We start from the raw sequence: 21462 nt of genomic DNA on the forward strand, positions 1-21462 counted from the left end.
TTCAAAAAAACTGGAAGTGACGTTTTTAATGCTTTTTAAGGCAATAGGAGGCATTGGGGAGCCCTCTGGGGCTTCTCCAGGCCTCCTCATGCCTTTTAAGGCTTTAAAAACATGTCACATGTTTTTGACTCTATTTATTTATTTATTCATTTAAGGAATTGATACCCCACCTTTCCACCCTGTTTAAGGGCCTTCAAAGTGGCTAAGAGTCCAAGTCAATCTGAGCCTGGCACAGGCCACAGATGTGCGTGGTCTCTGCTGGGCTCAGAAGATCCTTCAGAGGCGAGAGGAGCAGAGCTCCCCTCGCCTCTGAAGGGGCACATGCGGGGGTACACATGTGGGGGCCACAGACCCAATCCCCAGACAAGTGAATCTGCAGCTATGGGATCTGCATATACAGGGCCCACCTGTATATATGACAATGTAATATAAATAACTCAAGTCATTAGTGTATATCCTTTGTTAGTAGGATTCCTAATGTTGGTACCAGATAACTGCTAAGGGTACTTCTTTATTTATGCTAGAAATATTCTATTAAATGCAACATGAACATTAAAAATTATCATATTTGCAACTGCAGCATACCGCCAATTCATAGTCATCTTGTGATTTCCTAAGTTCCCTTTCTTGCTTAGTTGTTTGCATCTGATGAGCACCCAAACAATGGGGGAAAAAATGCTTTTGCTGGTCTCCAAAGACTTTGGCAAGGATTGTCACAGATTGTCACAGATGTTCTGTGGCTTGTGGAAACGGAATGCATTGGATAAGAGCACCCAGGACCCAAATAAATAGTGCATGGTCATGTCTTCAGTCACCAAAGTGAAAATGGAAGAGAAAAGTAGAACAGAGGCGGAACCTGGTCTGATCCTGGAAAAAATGACTAGAAAGAGATGCAGCTTTCCATTTGCTGCATTTTGTTCCTTAACATCTGCTTGGTAGGCTCTTAATACAATATTGCAGGATTATCTTCTATTTTAAAATAGGGAGCTGAAAATAGAACCCCCCCCCTCTCTCTCTGTGGAATGTATGAAGGATGGATCACATGGCACAAACCTTCTGGTGAATGGAACACATACTGCGCAAACCGTCTGGTGTGCACAGCTGAAAGAAACCCACATCGGGAAATCTTAAGAGCAAAAGGCACATCCTGTCTTGTATTAGTATAATGCAAAATGAAACTCAGTCCAGGAGATACAACACACATGGTGAATACAGGCAGCATTAATACAGAAACCTCCTCCCTGTTCTCAGCTAGTATCCAGTTTTGGACAAAGCTATTGGGAGCCTTAACTACACTAGTCAGAGAAATGTTCGGTCTAAAGTATAAGTGGAGCATAAGCACATTAAATAAAAATAAGCATTTATTTATTTTTCACATTTTTATACTGCCCTTCCTCCAAAGAGCTCAGGGCGGTGTATACAGCTGCTCCCCTCCTTTTGTTCTCACAACAACCCTTTGAGGTAGGCGAGGCTAAGAGAAAGTGACTGGCTCAAGGTCACCCAGGAAGCTTCGTGGATGAGGGGGGATTCGATCCTGGAACTTCCAGGTCCCAAACCACTACACCACGCTGGCTCTCTTTTAAGGCAGGGCCTAAAAAGGCCAGTGATTGAAAGTTGGTTGCAAAGATTACTGTGTTGAATATACAGCAGTGTTAGAGAGATAACGGCTGTATGAAAAAGTCTGTGCCTATTTCAGGGGGAAAAAAAACTGCACATACAAAGCTCTGTAGGACGTTGACAGATGCATGGTACCTTAATCTAAACACATTTGCCATTAGGGTTGCCATACTATCTGAAATGGTGGGTTTGTCACAGATTTTAGGCATCCCACTCACTGCCTGCTTTGCCCATCAGTTGGCTAGGATTGCCACATTTCATTTTTTTTTTGTAAAAAGCAAGTTTCTAGCTGCTCTGGAAGCCAAGATGTGAGCCAAAATGCACAGGCAGTAATCTGTGCAGTCGCTTAGTGCAGTGCTGGTGTTTAGCCAGAACTAGGTGTTCAGCAATACACATTGAGCATTGGAGCTGCTTTTTCAGCCTGCCCTGTCACATGAATTGAATGGATTGGTGGGAAAAGGGAGGCTCTAACTGGCCACAGACATGGAGCAGTTCAGTGCTTGCACATGCTTTTGAACACATTCCCCCTCCTTCCTTTGCAGCAAAACCCTGATGTCCATTTCTCTCTAGCAGCAGCAGTTTGATGACTTTGGGCCCAATTCTATGGGCCTCTTTACTGGAAGTATGCTTGTACTGCTGGCTCTGGCTGTCGCAAACATGATGTAAAGCACATTTGTGACACCCTTTAAGTAATCGGCACCAATGGGGAGGGCCTGCACTATCCTGCCAGTGCCATGGAGGAAAGCCAGGCTGTTACTGTTGAGCAGGTAAGTGCCAGTAGCACAGGGGTGTGAAGAGGATGGCAGGACAGTGGGGAGAGGGTATAATGGGAAGGGGTTGGGACTGGCAGTGGCCTTGTTCACCAGATCCTATGCTCTGTGTCAGGCTCGGAAGCCCAACACATGGCTTTTCAAGTCTGCACCAGTGATTTAACTGGTACAGGGGCTGAGGCTTTACTTGGAGTAAGGGACTAACGTTCCCCCTTATCTGGGGGGCAGTGTGATGTGGGGGGTGGCATGTTGTGGTCCTGCACCCTAGGCGGCACAGGGGCCAGGTCTATAAGTGCACACACAGTCCTCTTTCAACTAAATGTTAATTATGTTTCTGTGTTGATGTAGTTCTAGATTCATGAAGATGGGAAGGACAAAAGTTGAATGTTCCAAAATCCAACCAACCAAACAGACCTATCCACACGGCAATCTCTGCTTCTGGAGGGATGACTGGTCAGTGAGAAAGAACACATGCTTTACATGCTTATGGTCACAGGTTCAGCCCCGACACCTCCAGGTAAAAGACTTTAAATAACAAGGCTGAGAAAGACAGCCTGGGACCAGCCAGATTCCCTGGCTCCCAAGTCTCCTTGAGTAGGGCATCCTCCTGCAAAGTCATCTTGGGGAGAGCTCTCTGGCAGCCCAATCCTATTCAGGACCTACAGCAGTGGATCCAGCAATTTCTCAAATTCTAAATATGGGTAACGACATTGGTTCTTCTAAATTTCTCACTCCCTTAATCAGATACACTAAACCCTCACTAGCAAGCCCAAACATTACTCTGTACTCTAAAACCATGTCTTAACTGTCAGGCTTTCATCAAAATACTCCACTGGGTCAAGGAAAACAAGTGGAGCATGCAGGAGCACTGGGATGATTGCCTTCAGTTGCCTTGAATTACTTGTGCTGTGAGTTGCCTGCATGTTTGAGTGAAGCTGGCATGCCGTAGTTGTGCTGCAGCTTGGAGGCGGGGGATGATAGGCGATCATTTTCACTTGGTGACATATATCAAGCAATGGAGAGAATCCCAACTGTGATTTGTTAAAGAACAGAGCATGCATAGCATAAAATGATGATGCACCCCCCCCTTCTCTCTCTGTCACACACACACAATGTTGCAAACAGTTAAAAGCCAAGTAATCCACTTCTCCATGAGATGCTGCATTTTTGAGATTTGATGTCAGACATTTATTTTTCTTCGACTTGCCACACTGAAAAATGAATCATCTGACATTTCAGCATACTGATATGAGAAGCATGGCTACTTTTTCCCTGTGGTTTTGTATCAAATGTTGGAAGCTGAACTGAACCTGAGAGAGAGGCAGGCAACCCAACTCCTAAGGTGTAGAGAGAAAAGAGTCTCCAGGGAGCTTGCTAGTCTTGACTGCACATATTCTGTTTTCTGACCTTTCCATAAATGGTTATATGCAGTGGCTATACAGACTGTACAGGGAGTCACCTGCTCCACCAAAACATGTTGACCTTCACTGTTTGACAAGAGAGACCAGGGATTTCCCCAGTAATCCCTCTTTGGTGCATAAACATTCATGAACCTATTGGGAAGATCAATAACAATAATGGAAAGTAGCAGCAATTCTCTTCTTTATGTATCACCACCCTGATTCTTATTGGACTACTGAAGAGAAAGGGGAATTAAAAGGTGGCTCCTATCTCTCTTTGCTGTAATTGTGATCACGACAGCCTCCTTCCTGCCGGATTTTTTTTAGATCCTATTGACCTAGGTTAAGTCAATCACTCTGTGAGATTGTAAGGCCTAAAGAATACCTGAAAGACATGAGAACAACCCCACAACACCTCTCTGGCACCTAGGTTGGCCCACCAACCTGAACCTCACCACCAACCGTAGAATTAACAAAAGTTCTTCACAAAAATTAACAAAAGTAACATTGCACAGCAAAGCATCACTAAAGAATATGAGCTACTACTTTAAATTATTGAGTCAAAAGTCACAGAATTCTGGGCATTACTCTAAGGCTTTATTGATTTTCTTTAAGGGCATCTTGGGCAACTTGAACAGTCCAGAAGCTCACCCCAAGTAATACACCAAGGGCTAGAGAGAGACAGTTGTAATGCAAATAAACATTATGTCAAATGTAGATATGTCATTTGGACTGGGACTGAAGTAGGGATTGTTTAAGTCTCTAATGCAAATCTGCTATGTTGTCTTTCTGTTAAATTCAATAACTCACAGTGGATCCAAACTTGACTTCTTCAGAACTTTTTACAACACCAAAATACATATGTGCTCCATCAAGTGGTATACATATTTACAAGAGCACCTCTTCATGTTTCAGTGTGGATGAGAAATTTTGGGGCAGGGGGGAAAGTTCATAGCAAAGTGCCAAATCTGCTCTTGGATATATTCAAGTTTAAATTACCAAAATGTTTTTCAGAGCATTTATTGTGTTAATTTTTTATATTTTGTAGCAAAATCTGTTTCTGAAGAATGATCACATGTGGACTCAAATACAGCTTTTAAGGTGTGTGTGTGTGTGTGTGTGTGTGTGTGTGTAAACAGGTGGTCTCAGTTGGTGGCCTCATAAGATCTCACAGCTTTTTATCTCATTAAAAAATAGACAATGCAAGCAAGAATCTGTGTGGTTGATGAATACATAAACACACACACACACCCAAAAGTGTGTTAGAGCAAAAGGTACAGTCACCAGAGACCTCAGTAATTTTGCTGCTACAACAGGGTCTCTTAGTGCCCATGATCCAGGTACAGACCTGCTTACCTTCAGCCAGATGGTTGCACCAGGTACCCTTAAACCAGGGGTGGCCAACCTGTGGCATGCATGCCACTTGTGGTACATGAACTTTTCCTAAGTGCCCCACAATGTCGCCTATCACGGCCGCACCAGCCAACACAGGGCTCCACTGATGCAAGCACATGGAACTTCTCCTAGCACAAAATCCAGAAAGGGAGTGATAAGGCCTGGGGTAGGGTGAAGCTAGCCAAGGAGAGGTTCAACAGATCATATGGGTCAGAGAAACCACCCAAGCAGATCTTGAGAGGACCGAAATAAGTTGGAGTAGTACGCTCAAGCTTCTGTGTATAAAAAGTGGCACATGGTGTGCTGCAAGTTGGCCACCCCTGCCCTAGACCATGTCCTGAGTAGTTAGGCTTTTCAATACGTTTCACTCCCTGCTAACTGGGCAAAGAGGCACTTTTCAAGTGGTTCCAAGTTACACTCTTCAGGGGAAGAGAAACTGTCCCTTTCACGCCTGCACAGTGTCTTTTCTAGTGGTGGTTTGTTGGTGTTCTTTGGTATTATTTCAGGTTGCGTGCCCTTCTGGGACAGGGAGCCATTTACGAGTTATTTGATAACGGGTAGTTATTTGATTTTTGTCTGTAAACTGTTTGTGAACTTTTTTGTTGAAAAGTGATATAAATATCCTCAACAGCAGCAGGAGAAGCAGCAGACAGAGCTCAGGAGCCTGGATGCCGCTCCTTCTACTGTCAGGAAGAAAGGGAGAAGAAATGTGAGGAAGAAAGGATGATACACAAGGGACATATCTCCTACCAGTATCAAAGAGGGCAGGTAAGCAGACTCAGGGTCAAATCCTTTCCAACTTTCCAGCACTGGTGCAGCCATGCCAATGGGACATGTGCTGCATCCTGCAGTAGGGGGCCAGTCACAAAGGCCTCCTCCAGGTAAGGGAATGTTTGTTCCCTTTCCTCAGGGCTGCATTGCGACTGTACCAGCACTGGAAACCTGGACAGGATTGGGCCTTCCGGCATTTGGTCAATACACTGCCTCCCCCAGAGTCCTACAGACAGCCTTGCACCCATATTCCAACTTATGGGTACCACACATTCCTCCCATATTCCTTTCACATGTTATATCTGCACGAAAGCACCAGCGGAGATATCCATAACCCGGACCTCAGTAACTCAAGGAGCCAGTGCATAGATTAACAGTGTATAAGATCCATTAGGTGGAATGAATGATTGGCTCACTTTTTAATCTTTGCTGTGATGTTTGAGCTTTTATCTTCGTTAGCTCTGTTTTGTCTTTTAATGAGAAAGAAAGAAGAGGCAAAGCAGATGCTTTCTGTGCCTCTCTGGTATTTGAAGAAAATTCCCCTTGCTAGAGAGTTGATCTCTGTTTGCATCTGGTCGGCAGAGGAAGGGTAGTGAAGGATGTGCGACAGAATCAGGTTGCTTAATTAAATAGAGCAAATCTAATGTTTTAATGCTCAGTGGGATGAATGATGCTGCTTTATTAAATCCTCTGCCATTTAGAAAATCCCACTGGACTTTTTCTTCTTTTGAAGATATCACAGCACAGCATAATGTCTGGCTCTAATTTGTCTTGCTAGACTACAAAAGTAGGTTTGTTAACAATCTTTTTGGGAGGAAGAATTCACGTCCACCCTTCCAGAGTGCTCAGAGGTTGACTGCATGAGAACTTGTTCCCCACTCACATGTTCATATAACATCTGGAAAGGGCTCAAGTCCCCTTAGGATTCATAGACACTACAAAGTTCAAACACTATAAATCCAGGTTTGCCATTCAATGCACACTTAATAGGTTGCCTCAGCCAATTCCACCTCTCTAGTAACTGTACCTGTATATGATGCATGTGTTTTCAAACATGTTCACACTTCACATTTTCAGGTATGTATGCATACGCATGTGTGTACATTAACAATTGTAGACATACTTGTGCAACTAAAACATAACATCTCAAGAGTCTCTATAATTACACACATTGCTTCATCATTGTAAACAGCAGTCTACACACAGTAGGCAACAGTGGATGTATTGTATAAGCACATATATTAAGGCAGATATTTTAAATACCTTCATTATATAGCACTTAACATTGAAGTTGGTTCATAAGATATCCCCCCCCCCCCAGTGTTGAAACCACTTGAAATGCAGCTAGATTTCTGGACAACATGCTGCCTTGCACAATGCTATGCAAGTGAGTGGCTAATAATGCCTTTGAGATAGCACCAACAAAGTCATTTTAATGAAGTAACAAAGGAGATGTTCTACTTAATAATGTGAGGCTTAAACTATGGCTCAAATCTTACAAATGAAGAATTGTTAGGTCACATCTTATTGGCCTTGACCCTACTTCACCTAGCACCAAACAAACCAACTTATCTTTTCAATGACTTGGATCTTCTGTCTTGCATACACACTTGTACATACCCCCTATACTTTCACACATGCGCACACATACAGAGTGTAATGTCATAGACAAAATATGGGAAAATGTCACATATACATGCTATATGTGCCACACATATCCCATAATGTGTAAGATTACTATAGTCCTAAAAACCCACAGCTTATATACAGCACGCACACACACACACACCATCATATTTTCACACAGTCAGACAGGTGATATTGACTGTTGTTAAGAACAGATGTATCACATTCTCACAGGACAGTTATAAAAGTGGTGTCCCCTCCAATTATTCTACAATACAACATGGTCCACAGCCACTAACTGAGCTGGTGGCACCCACTGCAACAGTCCCTGACTTTAGCTTCACATTGAGCCCTGGTCTGTGACAGCTTCAAGTTCTCTTGAATGACTGCTCATCTAAGCCCTCCCTTACAAAGGGCTTGTCCAGGCAACCAATTCCATTTTCAGTGACAGAACTGACCTGGCACAGCATCTCCATTCTGTTCACTGCTGAAATGGCCATAATCCAGGAGATAGATATATCGCATGCAAATAGCTGCAACGTTTTGACTGATCTGTTCCTGACACGAGTGCTGTCTTGATTTCCTTCTAGGAAAATTGCTTTTATGGAAAGACATTATTTAAAGTTACTTTTTCAGAGACACTGGTAAAGTATTCCATCAAGGAAATTATCTTCTCCAAGTGGGAGTAGTGCCTCCTTAAGACTGCAGTCCTAACCAATTTTCCAGCACTGACATAAGGGCAATGCAACTTAGAGGTGAGGGAACAAACATTGCCTTGCCTTGAGGAGGCCTCCATGACTGCTCCCCAACTGCAGTATGCAGCACATGGCCCACTGGCACAGCTATGCCAGTGCATAGTGACTGTGAGAGAGATGCAACCCTCTCCCTGTCTTTTCCACAGATCAGACATAGCACTTGCTTTTTCTTTTGAGGTATCCAGGCAAAAATAGGCAGAAATCCTCTGTCACTGCTGGAGAGAAGGTGGAGTACCACAGGACATGAGGGATGCAAACATCGTCACGCTGTACAAGAACAAAGGCGACAGGGGTGACGGCAATAACTACCACGGCATCTCTCTCCTTAGCGTTGTAGGAAAGCTGTTTTCCCAAGTTGCACTAAAGAGGCTCCAGGTACTTGCAGAGAGCATCTATCCAGAATCGCAGTGCGGATTCTGAGCCAAGAGGTCCACCACTGATGTGGTATTCTCCCTTAGATAACTGCAGGAGAAATGCAGGGAACAATGACAGCCACTCTTTATAGCGTTCATAGATCTCACAAAGGCTTTCGACCTGGTCAGCAGGGATGGCCTCTTCAAGATTCTCCCCAAGATCGGATGTCCACACAGGCTCCTCAGCATCATCAGATCCTTCCACAAGGACATGAAGGGCACTGTAGTCTTTGGTGGCTCTACATCAGACCCCTTTGACATCCAAAGCGGAGTGAAGCAGGACTGTGTTCTTGCTCTGACCTTGTTTGGGATTTTCTTCGCTGTCCTGCTGAAGCAGGCCTTTGGAACTGCAACAGAAGGCATCTATCTCCGGACCAGATCAGATGGAAAGCTCTTCAACCTCTCCAGACTGAGAGCAAAGTCCAAAATCCAGCTGAAATGTCTGCGTGACTTCCTCTTTGCCGATGATGCAGCTGTCACTGCCCACTCTGCCAAAGATCTCCAGCAGCTCATGGATTGTTTTAGCAAGGCCTGCCAAGACTTTTAACTGACATTCAGCCTGAAGAAAATACAGGTCATGGTTCAGGATGTGGACTCACCTCCATGCATTACAATCTCTGAGCATGAACTGGAGGTTGTCCATGACTTTGTGTACCTTGGCTCAACGAACTCCGACACTCTTTCTCCCGATACCGAGCTAAACAAATGCATCAGTAAAGCAGCTACCACATTTTCCAGACTCACAAAGAGAGTATGGACCAACAAGAAGCTGACAGAACATACCAAGATCCAGGTCTACAGAGCTTGCATCCTGAGTACACTTCTGTACTGCAGCGAGTCATGGACTCTTCACTCACAACAGGAGAGGAAACTGAACATTTTCCACATGCGCTGCTTCCGACGCATCCTTGGTATCACCTGGCAGGACAAAGTTCCAAACCACACAGTCCTGGAACAAGCTGGAATCCCTAGCATGTATGCACTGCTGAAACAGAGACTCCTGTGTTGGCTTGGTCATGTCGTGAGAATGGGATCTCCTCTATGGAGATCCTCTATGGATCTCCTCTATGGAGAACTCATGCAGGGAAAGTGCCCTAAAGGTAGACCACAGCTGCGATACAAGGACATCTGCAAGAGGGATCTGAAGGCCTTAGGAATGGACCTCAACAGATGGGAAACCTTGGCCTCTGAGCATCCTGCTTGGAGGCAGGCTGTGCAGCATGGCCTCTCCCAGTTTGAAGAGGCACTTGCCCAACAGACTGAGGAAAAGAGGCTAATAATAATAATAATAATAATAATAATAATAATAATAATAATAATAATAATAATAATAATAATAATAACTTTATTTGTATCCCACCCTTCTCCCTGAAAGGGACCCAGGGCGGCTAGGGAGGCCCACAGCCAGGAAGGCCCATAGCCAGGGAGACAGACCAGGGACAGACTGCACTTGCTCCCAGTGTGGAAGGGATTGTCACTCCCGAATTGGCCTCTTCAGCCACACTAGACGCTGTTCCAGAACCACCATTCAGAGCGCGATACCATACTTTACCAAGACTGAAGGATGCCAATGATGGTCATCGGTGGTGAGTAAAGCATTTCCATACTGTGTCAGGAGATGTATGGCTTGATAGTTTGTATCTGGGAACATCACAACTAGGCCAGTATATAAGCCTGTGCAAGGCACATCTAGGTGATGGGCAGAGGGCATGGCCCTGCCAATCAGATGGGTGGCAGCTCACGTGGCCCCACCCATCAGCTGAGTGGTGGCTGAGTGGTATCAGTAAACTGTTGGGCAGTGGCTCATATGGCACTGTCAATCAGGTAGTCAGTGGAGTGATCTTTGCAATGTCACTGGCCACTGTACAGTGCCCACTTCTGGCTTCCAGAAAAACAGTTGGACTAACAGCAGCTGGCTGTTAGGCCCATAAAAGGGCTTCCCTGAAGACAAGGGTGGAAAGGTTAGGGTTAGGAGGACAGACAGAAGGGAGAGAAGCAGGAGAAGCTAGTGAGAAGGAGGCGAGAGGGTACCAGAGGGAGGATGTGAGAGGAGCAGGGGGAGCCTGAAAGAAGGGACTGAGTGGGGGAAAGCCTGTGAAAGAGGCAAGGGACAAGGCTGAAGGACAGTTGAGTCTCCCTGGGGAAGTATGGCTCTGCTGGGAGCCATCATGGCTATCTGAGCAGAGGCTCACTGGAATGACATCTGTAGGCTGTCCCAGTCTGTGTCCAACTGTGTCCAACTCACTGCCCGACACAGAGGCACTTGATTCACCGCCTACCTTTTGGTTGATGGTGAATCAAGTAGCTCCATTCTGGGGCTATTCTGTTTACTCAGGGGAAGGGGACAAAAGTCCGCTTCTCCCTAGGAGTTGGGAGTGGCTGCCTGGGGCATGCAGGATGCAGTGGCAGCCATTTTCGGCGCCGCCACAGCCCCGTGTCCCAGGCAGCTCAGGATTGGGCTGTCAGAGCCCAATCCTAACCTCTTCCCCCCACCACCAATGCAGCCACACCAAAATGTTGTGTGCTGTATCCAGCAGGGTAGTGGTGGATCAGGAGGCTTTGGAAGGAAAAGGTGAATTATGGGTCTCCTTGAACTCTGTAGCTGGTGCTAGTCCAAGGAGAAGAAAGGGGTGGGGAGATTTGAAAAAGAGGGAATAGGATCCAGGACATGTTATTATTATTAACAGTATTGCCACCGGATCCATCTCCTACCACTGCCTCCCTGCCAATTCCTTCTTATCCCTGCCCTGTCCCACCTCCCCTGCCAAGTTATCTTCATCTGTGGGCCTCAGCAAAGCCACTGCTGCATGTGAGTTGGCTGAGGCCTTCCAGCTGGTACTCTGGTGTGCCTTTTGCAACTGCAGTAAGGCAGTTAAAGCTGGTGGAGTGTTTGTTCCACCAGCACAGTAGTGTAGCAATCAGGGGCATGGGCGGTCTGCCCCTGGTGACACACACCTGGGGGGTGACAGGCACTCCACCTGAGCCCCTGCTGAGTTGAGGCCTGTTCCGCGCTTGACAGCAGATGGGCCTTCCTGCCCCCAGGCTCCAAATGGCTGCCCCAGAAGCAATTTGGAGGAGCATGCAATTATGTCATTGCTGAACCACTTCCAGGTGCAGCAGATTGCTCTGGATGAGTGGGGGGGGGGGGGGAGTTTCACAACAACACCATTTTGCCAGCATTAGAGCCCAATAGGAGTGGGCTGTCAATGTTTAAGAACTCCTATTATAGACATAATAGTCTTTGTGTTGCTTATACTTCTTATCTCCCTCAGGTATTTAATTACCCATTTAGTGCACCATAGTGTACATCTATTTAAGAATTAATTGTCCCTACAAAATTGTGATAGAAAAATAATTTCCAGTTCACTGTTTGCCTCTTTTGCTGAAATATTTTAATGAGTAAAAGGACAAAGTTGAAAATGTATTTGGCTTGCATCAATTGCAAACTAAACACTCCAGCACAAACTACTGAAGCATTTCCTCTCCTCTGAATTAATTCCTTGGAAAGGATGTCGTCTGGATCTCATCCCAAAATATCATTTTAGTTACCCTATGCAGTTCCATGCTGAGCCATTTGATCAGCAAAAGCATTATTTTCAATCACATGGTTAATGAAATGTGCTTCAACATGACAGCAAATTGCCCTAGGACTTGAAAATTACACTGTCTACAGATTTCATTTGTGAGAAAAGGTCAAACATTTCTAAACTCATAGGAATATATCAACAACTACTGGCATAATTGTTTCCAAGCTATGGAAAAATCTGAACATTTATGAAAACTACAAAAAGATGGAGATAACATTGATCTTTTACTGCATTCTCCTTTAAGTCCTCTTTTGATTATACCTTTAGTGATCTATAGTCTGCTAAATTGTCCCAGAAAATGTTATTCTTTCAGTGCTCCCTAACCAACAATAACCAAGACATTTCCTTTATTTTTACTGCCAGTTCTCTCAATGAAATTATTTAAAGATAGGGTAGTGGTCAGGGTAGTGATTTTTATGATAGCACTGAAGTAGCAACTGGGTCTAATCACTATATTCACACTTATACTTGTTCTGTAATGAACTTTAAATTAGAAGGGAAGAATGAAAATTCTACTATTGGACTGTAGAGTCCTGTAAAAAAATCTGTGACTTTGGGAAACTTAAGCTGGTGATAGACAACTTTTTTAAGAAGGTCAAAGATGGGCCAAATGAGGGAACTTTGCTTGTGCTGTGTATTCTTGACCCACATATTCAGTAATACACAAGTTCTGCATGTTTTTGGTATTACTGTAAAAACCTGTAACGCTTTAGGCCAAAGCAATAGTGAGAGATGTGTGCTGTTGGAAGAGAGACGTCTTTCAAACCACCTTTAATTCACTTAAAAACAAACCAACTTCTCTGTCCAAACTTGTTAAGAAAGAAAGAAAGAAAGAAAGAAAGAAAGAAAGAAAGAAAGAAAGAAAGAAAGAAAGAAAGAAAGAAAGAAAGAAAGAAAGAAAGAAAGAAAGAAAGAAAGAAAGAAAGAGCTCAGCTGCTAGGTGGTACAATAGGGTTACATCATTTCAAAGCCATGGTTTGAGGGCACATGGTACAGGCACTGTGCCAAAGCTAAGCAGGTCTAGTCAGGGCCTGGATGGGTGACTGCTTGGAAACTCCATGCGTGCTTCCCTAGTTCCATGAAGGAAGAAAGACAAAATATAGATGTAATTAGTACACCCAGTGAACTGACTTGGTATACGAGGGTAGCATCTAGCAGAGCAAGGCCCCCTATAAAATGTAGACAGGAATGCTACCCAAGGAGCTTTAGGGGCATGGGGAGAGAAACAAAATGAAGTATTGCCATACATGCAGCTCCTAGCACTGCTTCCTGAAGATCAACCCTATCTGAACTATGCACAAATGAAAACACTAGCAAGGGGATATTTGAAACATTTTGACAGTTTAAGTGAGACAGAGCTGGATAGATTCCTCCCCCTCTCCCCACCCTGGGTATAATCTAGTCAGGAGACTTCCAAGTTTAATGTCTTACATAATAAGCCTCCCAAATTACAGCTAAAAGCCTTCTTTTTATGTAACAAGGAAATAATATTAATTTAATTATGCCACTTTCAGAGGGTTTCAGGTGTACTTTGAAGAAGCATCATATTATCCCATGTCCTGGGAGTCTGGGGCTATGCACAGATATTGCTTTGGGTAAGCATCCTTTGTCTGAGCTGCTGAACACAGCAGCAGAAAGCAAGCCCGGGCATACTCTGGAGCAGGGATAAGCCGAAGTTCACAGTTTAGAAACCCCATACAGGCTTCCTCATGGGGCTCAGCGCCAGAGCCCTTGTTACTGCTGCTTCATTCTCCCCAACAGCATCCAATGACTCCCCCTTCCTGCCTTCTCACAGCTACCTCTCCTTCCAAGCAGCCCAGTGTCAGGCCTTGGTAGCAAAAAAAAAGTTTTTTCCCTTCTTCATAGCAGCCTTTTCACAGTCTGGTCTACTTGGTAAGATGCAGCAAGCATGATCTAAACATTACAATGTGGTTCTTTGTTCAAAGACCCTCTCTCATGCCTTTCCTCCTTTCTTCTTTTTCTTCTTCACTCTGTTTCCTTTCTTTTCACACACCCAGTGGCGTACCTAGCCCATCTGTCACCCGGGACAAACTAACATTTTGGCACCCCCACCATGATTTAATTAATTAATTAAATTTATTATTATTGCTGTATTATAGTAGAAGATAGCAATGTAAAAATGGCAGATGAAATAACTTTAGCTTACAAAAACTTGTGCCAAATTACTTTGTTAGGGCACAATCCTAAGCAAGTCTACTCAAAAGTAAGACCTATTGTGTTCAATTGGTCCTACTCCCAGGAAAGTGAGGTTAGGATTGCAGCCTTAGAGTTCAATCCTATCCAACTTTCCAGCACCAGTGCAGCTGCAGTGCAGTCCCAAAGTAAGGGAACAAATGTTCCCATACCTTGAGGAGGCCTCTGTGTCTGCCTCCCCACCACAGGATGAAGTGCATGACCCATTGACACAGCTGCACTGGCACTGGAAATTTGGATAGGATTGGGTCCTAAGTTGTCACAGGGTTGTGAATATTTTACAATCTTGGCACATCTCCCACACATACAGTTCTGTCTTAAGTAGCATTATGAGCTCTGAAAATATTTGATCAAAAGCATTCTCTCAAAGACAACTGCATCCTAAAGTGTTCTGGATCTTTAAAATGCAATGTAAGAAGTTGCCCATAAATCATAATCCTGAGCACACTTATTTGGAAACAACACCTCAGTTACCCCCAAAATGGGGATGAAGGTGTTATAATTATACACTACAAACAAAAAAGAGCTGCCAGCACTCTGAGGCTGTAATCCTAACCACACTTACCTGAGAATAAGTCCCATTGAACAAAATAAGACTTACTTCTGAGTAGACCTGGTGAGGATTGTGCCCTGAGTTTGCTAGCAGCACACCTGGACAGTTTTGGAAAGGGGGGGGGAAGAAGTGATGAATTTGCTGGGGGAGGGAAAGATGTTGCTTTGTGTGTAACTGTTAATTGCAAACTGATGCAAATGGAGAACCAGTTGGCTGCAATCCTAACCTCACTTTCCTGGGAGTAAGTCCCATTGAACACAATAGGACTTACTTCTGCAAAGACCTAGCTAAGATTGTGCCTTTTGTCTTACAATAGCATCCAGCATGGGAAGTCCCCCCCCCCCCGCCCAAAAGGAGGCAGGAGGAAAAAGGGGGGTGGCTGAAAAGGAATGGGGATTTTTATTTTTTAATCAATTTTTGGAGGCAAAGCCATCAAGAGTAGATTTTTTTTCTTTTTTGAAGGGGGAGGAAAAAGAGAAAGGTGAGGATCCTGGGTTAAGCTGACACAGGCCCCAAGCCTATGTAGGTCTACTGAGAAGTAAGTCCCATTTCAGTCAATGGGGCTTACTCCCAGGAAGATGCAACTAGGATTGCAGCAGCACCAAGCAAGATTACAACTTACCCCCAAAGTCCATGCTCACATAATATACACCCCAACATGCAGATTCCACACTTATTCCCCCAGGCAAGATGGAAGAATGCAGGCCGGGGCATTTGGACACTAAGAGCAGGCTGGGCTCCCTCCTTCCCAAGTGGAGAAAAGCACTGTGCTGCCTGTACTTACTCTTCCCTCCCAGTTTGAAGCCTGCCAGGAGCTCCACTGCTGCCCAGCCAGCCTTCTCTCCCACCCACCTCATTCACAGCCACAGAAAAGCAGCAAGTAGGGAGGCAGCAGGTGCAGCTGAGCAGCTACAGCCACCTCTCTCCCCCAGATGCCACGCTTCCCTAGGGAGGCCCCACGCACAGATTGAAGACCTCAGCTCTATGTAGTTACCTGGGAGTAAGACCCATTGAACACAATGGGACTTACTCCTGAGTAGACAGAAATTGGCTGAGGGGGTAGGGCTGCAGAAGCAGGTCAGCTGCTTGGCTGATACTCAGCCAGTGGAGAGTCCTGAGTGCCTGCAGAACAATTCCCCATTCTCCTTCCCTCATCCACCTCCCACAACCAGCGCTTATTCCCCTCCCGCCTCTCCATGTGCAACCTCACCCCAAGGACTACATTTCCCAGCATGCCCCTCGTCCTGGAATTGGACAAGGCTGGAGGAGAGGAGAAGAGTGCAGGGGGTGCCTGGAGGGCCTTCCAGCATTTTGCTGCTTTTCCAGCAGAGATCATGAGCGCCCCTTCTCCTTTAAGAAAAGGACAAAAGGGTGGGGAGGGGGTAAGGCTGGGGGAGCCACTCCCAGTGGGTCAGCACTGGGGTGTTTGCCCCGCCCTAGGTCCGCAAGTGCACACACACCCCTCCCCACTGACTCATTATCCTCCTTTTCTCTCATTTCTTACCAGGATCCTCTTTGGACTAACTTATGGGAAGCAGATAGGAAAGGAACTGTGACTATAGGACACAGCACTACACCTTCTTCCCCCTTCAGCCTGACTTCAAGCCCAGAGCAAGGAGCTGTATGCTTTGCCCAAGTGCTTTCAGTGCCAATTAGTAACTTAGAAAAGAAAGAAAAGAAGGAAGAACCTTTGAAAGCTCATCTCTAATTTCTTCTCCATTAAATGGCCAAGGAGCAGCACTGGGACCTCATTGAAGCTTCTGAGCTGGACTTGGTGGCCACAAAATGATGCTTGAGTGCCCAGTGACACCAGAGTTTTCCAAGCAGATGGAAAGCTTCCACCTCATTAAGCTTCCCTATAAATAATATACTCCTGCAATAAAAGTTGTTTAGCATCAGGAATATCCTTCTCATGCCAGACACCTTCTGTGCCTTTCATACCCATATGACCCACAGAAATTCAACAAGTCAAGCAAAGAGTTGAGAGAGTGTTGAAAGAGAGATCATAATGTGTGGTGTGTCCGATACACAGATTAATTGACCGAGTTTTGTATGGTTTCCAAAACCTGCAAACCGTCCTTGACTGCAGGTGACAGTAAAGAGAAATGTATAAACAAAGAGCAGTCGTAGTTTTCTCAAATACTTTCAGCTCTCTTTCCAAGTAATATCTGTTTCAGAGACCAAAATCTCTGAAATATTATTATCTGTACACAACATTATGTGACTGTGTCACTACAATTTGCAAGCTTCTGCTGAATCATCTGCAAACTTTTAAATGGGTTTTGGCATGACAGCCAAAAGAGAAGTATAATTCCTAACAAGATAGGGGCTATTTCTGACTATGTAAGACACCTGCTGAATAAAATGACGAAAAGCAAGAAGCAACAGAATGCATCCAGTTGGTTGCATTCAAAAATGCATGCCTATTTCCATTCCTTTGTTTGAAATTGAATTTCTGATTTATTGTAGAGCTATAAACATTTGACCGGCTGCTTTCATTGCTATTTGGGATTTCCAATTGGTAGTAAAAAGAAAAATAAGCTGGTAACAATCTTGTGGAGCAGGGGAAACGTGAACAGGGGAGCCATTTGAAATCAGATCATCAAGCTGCATAAATGCTACTATGGGTTCATATTTAGTGCACTTCCAAAGGTGCTGCATCTTTCTGCTCAAGCTATGCAGGAAGGAAGGGTGACCTTTGTCAGCAGTGCAGCCCCAAGGACCCACAAAAACCAATGACTCCATCTTTCCTTGTCTTGGCTTGTGCAGTCAGGTTAGCTGTGCACTTAGTGATTGTATCTGTCTCTTCCCCTGTGTGCGTGAGAGAGAGAGAGAGAGATCAGATTTAGGCCTCCTTTTCAAACAAACTTGCATTATCAACCTCTCAAGTCTAGATTAAAAGACCTGGGGCGGCAGTTAAGAGAACTTGTTCAGCAGGAAAGGTTAGCTCCCCTGCTGCAAGTGGGTGAAGTACTTTTACAGCTTGTTCTTAGGCTCACACCTTGCCTACAGCCCTCGGTTCAGGCTGCAGTACCATTTCCAGTTGCAACATTCTGCCCTGACACTGAACTGCTGGCACCTCTCTCTATTCCTTCTCTTAACTCCTTTGACTGTCTCCCTGCTCTTCCTTCTTCCGGCACCCCAAAATATTCCCTTCTTTGCCCTGGATTCTGCTGGAACCCCACCTCATCTAACTACATCCTTTCTCCCCCTATTTCCCCCACTTCTTTGCTCTGACCCCTTTCCTTCTAAGGAGTTCCTCTCTTCTCTCTCCTCCTACCCACCAGTTTTTTAGGGCTCCACTGCTGCATGGTGGTTTGAGTTAGCTTCCCCCTTGTATAGCTTCTCCCCTTGTAAGTGTAAGTGTGATAATTCAGAGAGTTCCAGTTAAAACCCCCTGTCTGATTTATTAGCACTCTAACTGCCCAATCCCACCCCCCACCAGATGCGCTAACCCCTTCTGTTATTCCTGAACTATTCCCTTCACTCTTCCCTGCCTTCTCGGCCAAAAATGATTCCAGTTTTGTCCCATATCATTACTGTGGAAAAGAACCTGAAAAAGATAAATGTGTTTGTTCATAGAAAGAAAATCAAAATACACATCCATCAAATCGTGCACAGTTCTGTTGCTGCACTTCCAGGTAATCATTCAGACTAAAAACAATGGTTGCTGCTTTCATCCCGATTCATAGCTTTAAAAAAATTAGGAAGATGAATGCATAAGCTTCATTTAGACCACAGAGAAGATCTGATTCTTGCTGAATAGTGATTATTAGAATCTTCAAATTGACCATCTATGTTCTAGGATTGAAGTAAAAACCAATCATTGCAATCTAGAAGCTTGGCTTTTTAAAATTTTACTTAAAGCTGAGATTCTCAGAAATTTTTTCAAACTCCTGAATTGGTAAGACTGATCTGGGATTAAATAAAAATACTTAGTGAAGCCCTTGTAATAAATATATACATTTTAAATCCAAACCATTGAATTTTCAAATGCTTTCCTAACACTGAGACCTTGAAATGTTGAAAAATTAAAAACCCACCCAAGTTGCAAAGGATATGGGAAAAAGAGCGAGGAAAATGGTGACACCTGTCATAGTTACTTGCTGTTCTTTTTTCTTTCCCTCTAAGTTGAACTGACAGGGGTTTGGATGTGAAAAACCTAAACCTTTTGACTGACTGAAATGTGTAGCAGAACAAGAGAACATTGAAGCATTGGGAAATCTCAGGCAAATCTCACTATGAAAGGGTTGTATAATTAAATTAGTTGAAGGATACGAGCGTACTGAGGACTTCAGCCAGAGAGTTTCAGTTCTGAAATGTCAGCGTCTCATGGTAGAAGGGGTGACGCTTCAAGGCATGTCTGAACAAAATGTGTGTGGGGGCAGGCACCTAGCCCTAACTCCAAGGCAACACAAAGCTAGTTACGAGACAGGTGAAAGCCTCATGCTCTAATTGAAAACAGCCCAGAATCTTCCACATTGTCACAGGAGTGAGGGCCAGCTCTGTGGTGGAGCACAGGCATAAAGCACTCAAGTTCAATCTTGGACATCTCCAACCATCTCAGAGAGCAGGTACTGGGAAGGAACTGCCTGAGTCTTTAAAGCTACTACTAGGCAGAGTTGACAGTATTGGGCAAGATGGACCAGAGCACATAAAAGGATGGTCTGCACTGGTATAATCCTGCCTACAATCTGGCCAGTGCAAGACCACTTGACACCTGAGGCAACATGCCAAATGTAGCCCCTTTACCTAAAGGAATGCAAGCCTCAGAGAGTCCCACTCTCTAGTACGCAAGCTCAGCACTCTCCTTCCTTACACATTATCTCTTCCACTGTCCTCCTCTTCCTTTTCAAATTCAGTGAATAGGAGGAGGAAAAGGAGCAGTGGAGGCAAGAAGGTGGACAAAAGAGTGCCTCCCACCATTCTGCTGCCTTATGCAGCAGCTTCAGTTGGCCTCATGGGTGGGCCAGGCCTGCCTGCCTACCTGGTTATGATCAGCTGAGAAGACCCTTCTGAGGATCCCACAACTACCTGAAGTGCAGTGAGTGGGGATGAAGAAAAGGACTCTCAGTGGCTGGCAGCACTCAGATAGTGTGCCCAGAGAGATACGTCTTGCCCTTTCTTTGTTGCCATTTTGCCATTTGGTGAAGATGTTTTTGTGTGGCAGTCTTTTGGGATGCCTTCTGTTTAATGGTCTTTGGGTTTGCCTAGAACAGGGGAGGTCTCTCAATGCGGCCCTCAGGGAGCCCTCAAATGAGCCTCTGGCCCTCCATAGATTTGTTGGAGCCCACACTGGCCTGACACAACTGCTCTCAGCGTGAGGGCGACTGTTTGACCTCTCACATGAGCTGTGGGATGAGGGCTCGCTCCACTGCTTGCTGTTTCACATCTGTGATGCAGCAGCAAGGAAAGTCCAGCCTTGCTTTGTGCAAGACCTTTTATAGGTCTTGAGTTATTGCAAGACCTTAATTCATTCATATAAGTTCATCTTTAATATATTCATTTATGTAAATGTATGCAAAGTTATTCAAATTTTAAATGTAAATTAATTCTTTCCCCCCCCCGGCCCCCAACACAGTGTCAGAGAGATGATGTGGCCTTCCTGCCAAAAACTTTGGACACCCCTAGCCTACAACACTCATCAGAAAGGAGTCAGATATGTCTGACTCAGTATAAGGCAGCTTTGTATGCTCCCATATGGACACAGAGTAGAAGCATGCTCTTGGTTGTCTGCGTGCCAAGTGACAGCCGAGATGGTGGCACTGGTTCTTGGTTTGCAATACCTGTAATAATCTTAGCCCCGGCAACTTGCCAACCCTCCCACCCTGAAATATTTGTCCTTCTTAATGGGGCCTATAGTCCAACTGTTACCCTGCATGTGCCTGATCTTGTCTGATCTCGGAAGCTAAGCAGGGTCAGGCCTGGTTAGTACTTGGATGGGAGACCACCTGGGAATACCGGGTGCTGTAGGCTTATACCATAGTCTTCCGAGACTGAAGGTTGCCAACCAGAAATATACATCCATACTGCACAAGCCACATGCACTGCAGGCTTCAACACAATGTGGATTTTTTTGTGTTGGATTGAGGCCATAAAACTGCAGGGAGGTAAACTATTTTCCCCCATGACTTGTTTCCATCAGAAGTCAACAGTCCTCCGCTATCTTCAGAACTGTTTGCAACAAAGCTGATTGTTATTCTCCTACACTTAGTAAAAATGGGCACTTGTTGAAGAGGGGCAGGCAAGTGCTGATGAGTATATTCTGTGAATAACAATACCTTCTATTGTTTTTTGCATATTCCTCTTTTATACCAATATAAAAATCTGGCCTATATTGAGTAACCCTTTACAATGACTA

General features: G+C 44.7%; 1 pseudogene; it reads left to right on the forward strand.

Annotated features, from left to right (window-relative positions):
• The first annotated feature begins 20955 nt into the window (after positions 1 to 20955).
• Positions 20956 to 21077, forward strand: LOC136637376 (5S ribosomal RNA; annotated as a pseudogene).
• The last annotated feature ends 385 nt before the right edge of the window (positions 21078 to 21462 follow it).

Source organism: Tiliqua scincoides, chromosome 1 (genome assembly GCF_035046505.1).
Source record: "Tiliqua scincoides isolate rTilSci1 chromosome 1, rTilSci1.hap2, whole genome shotgun sequence".
Lineage (NCBI taxonomy): Eukaryota > Metazoa > Chordata > Lepidosauria > Squamata > Scincidae > Tiliqua > Tiliqua scincoides.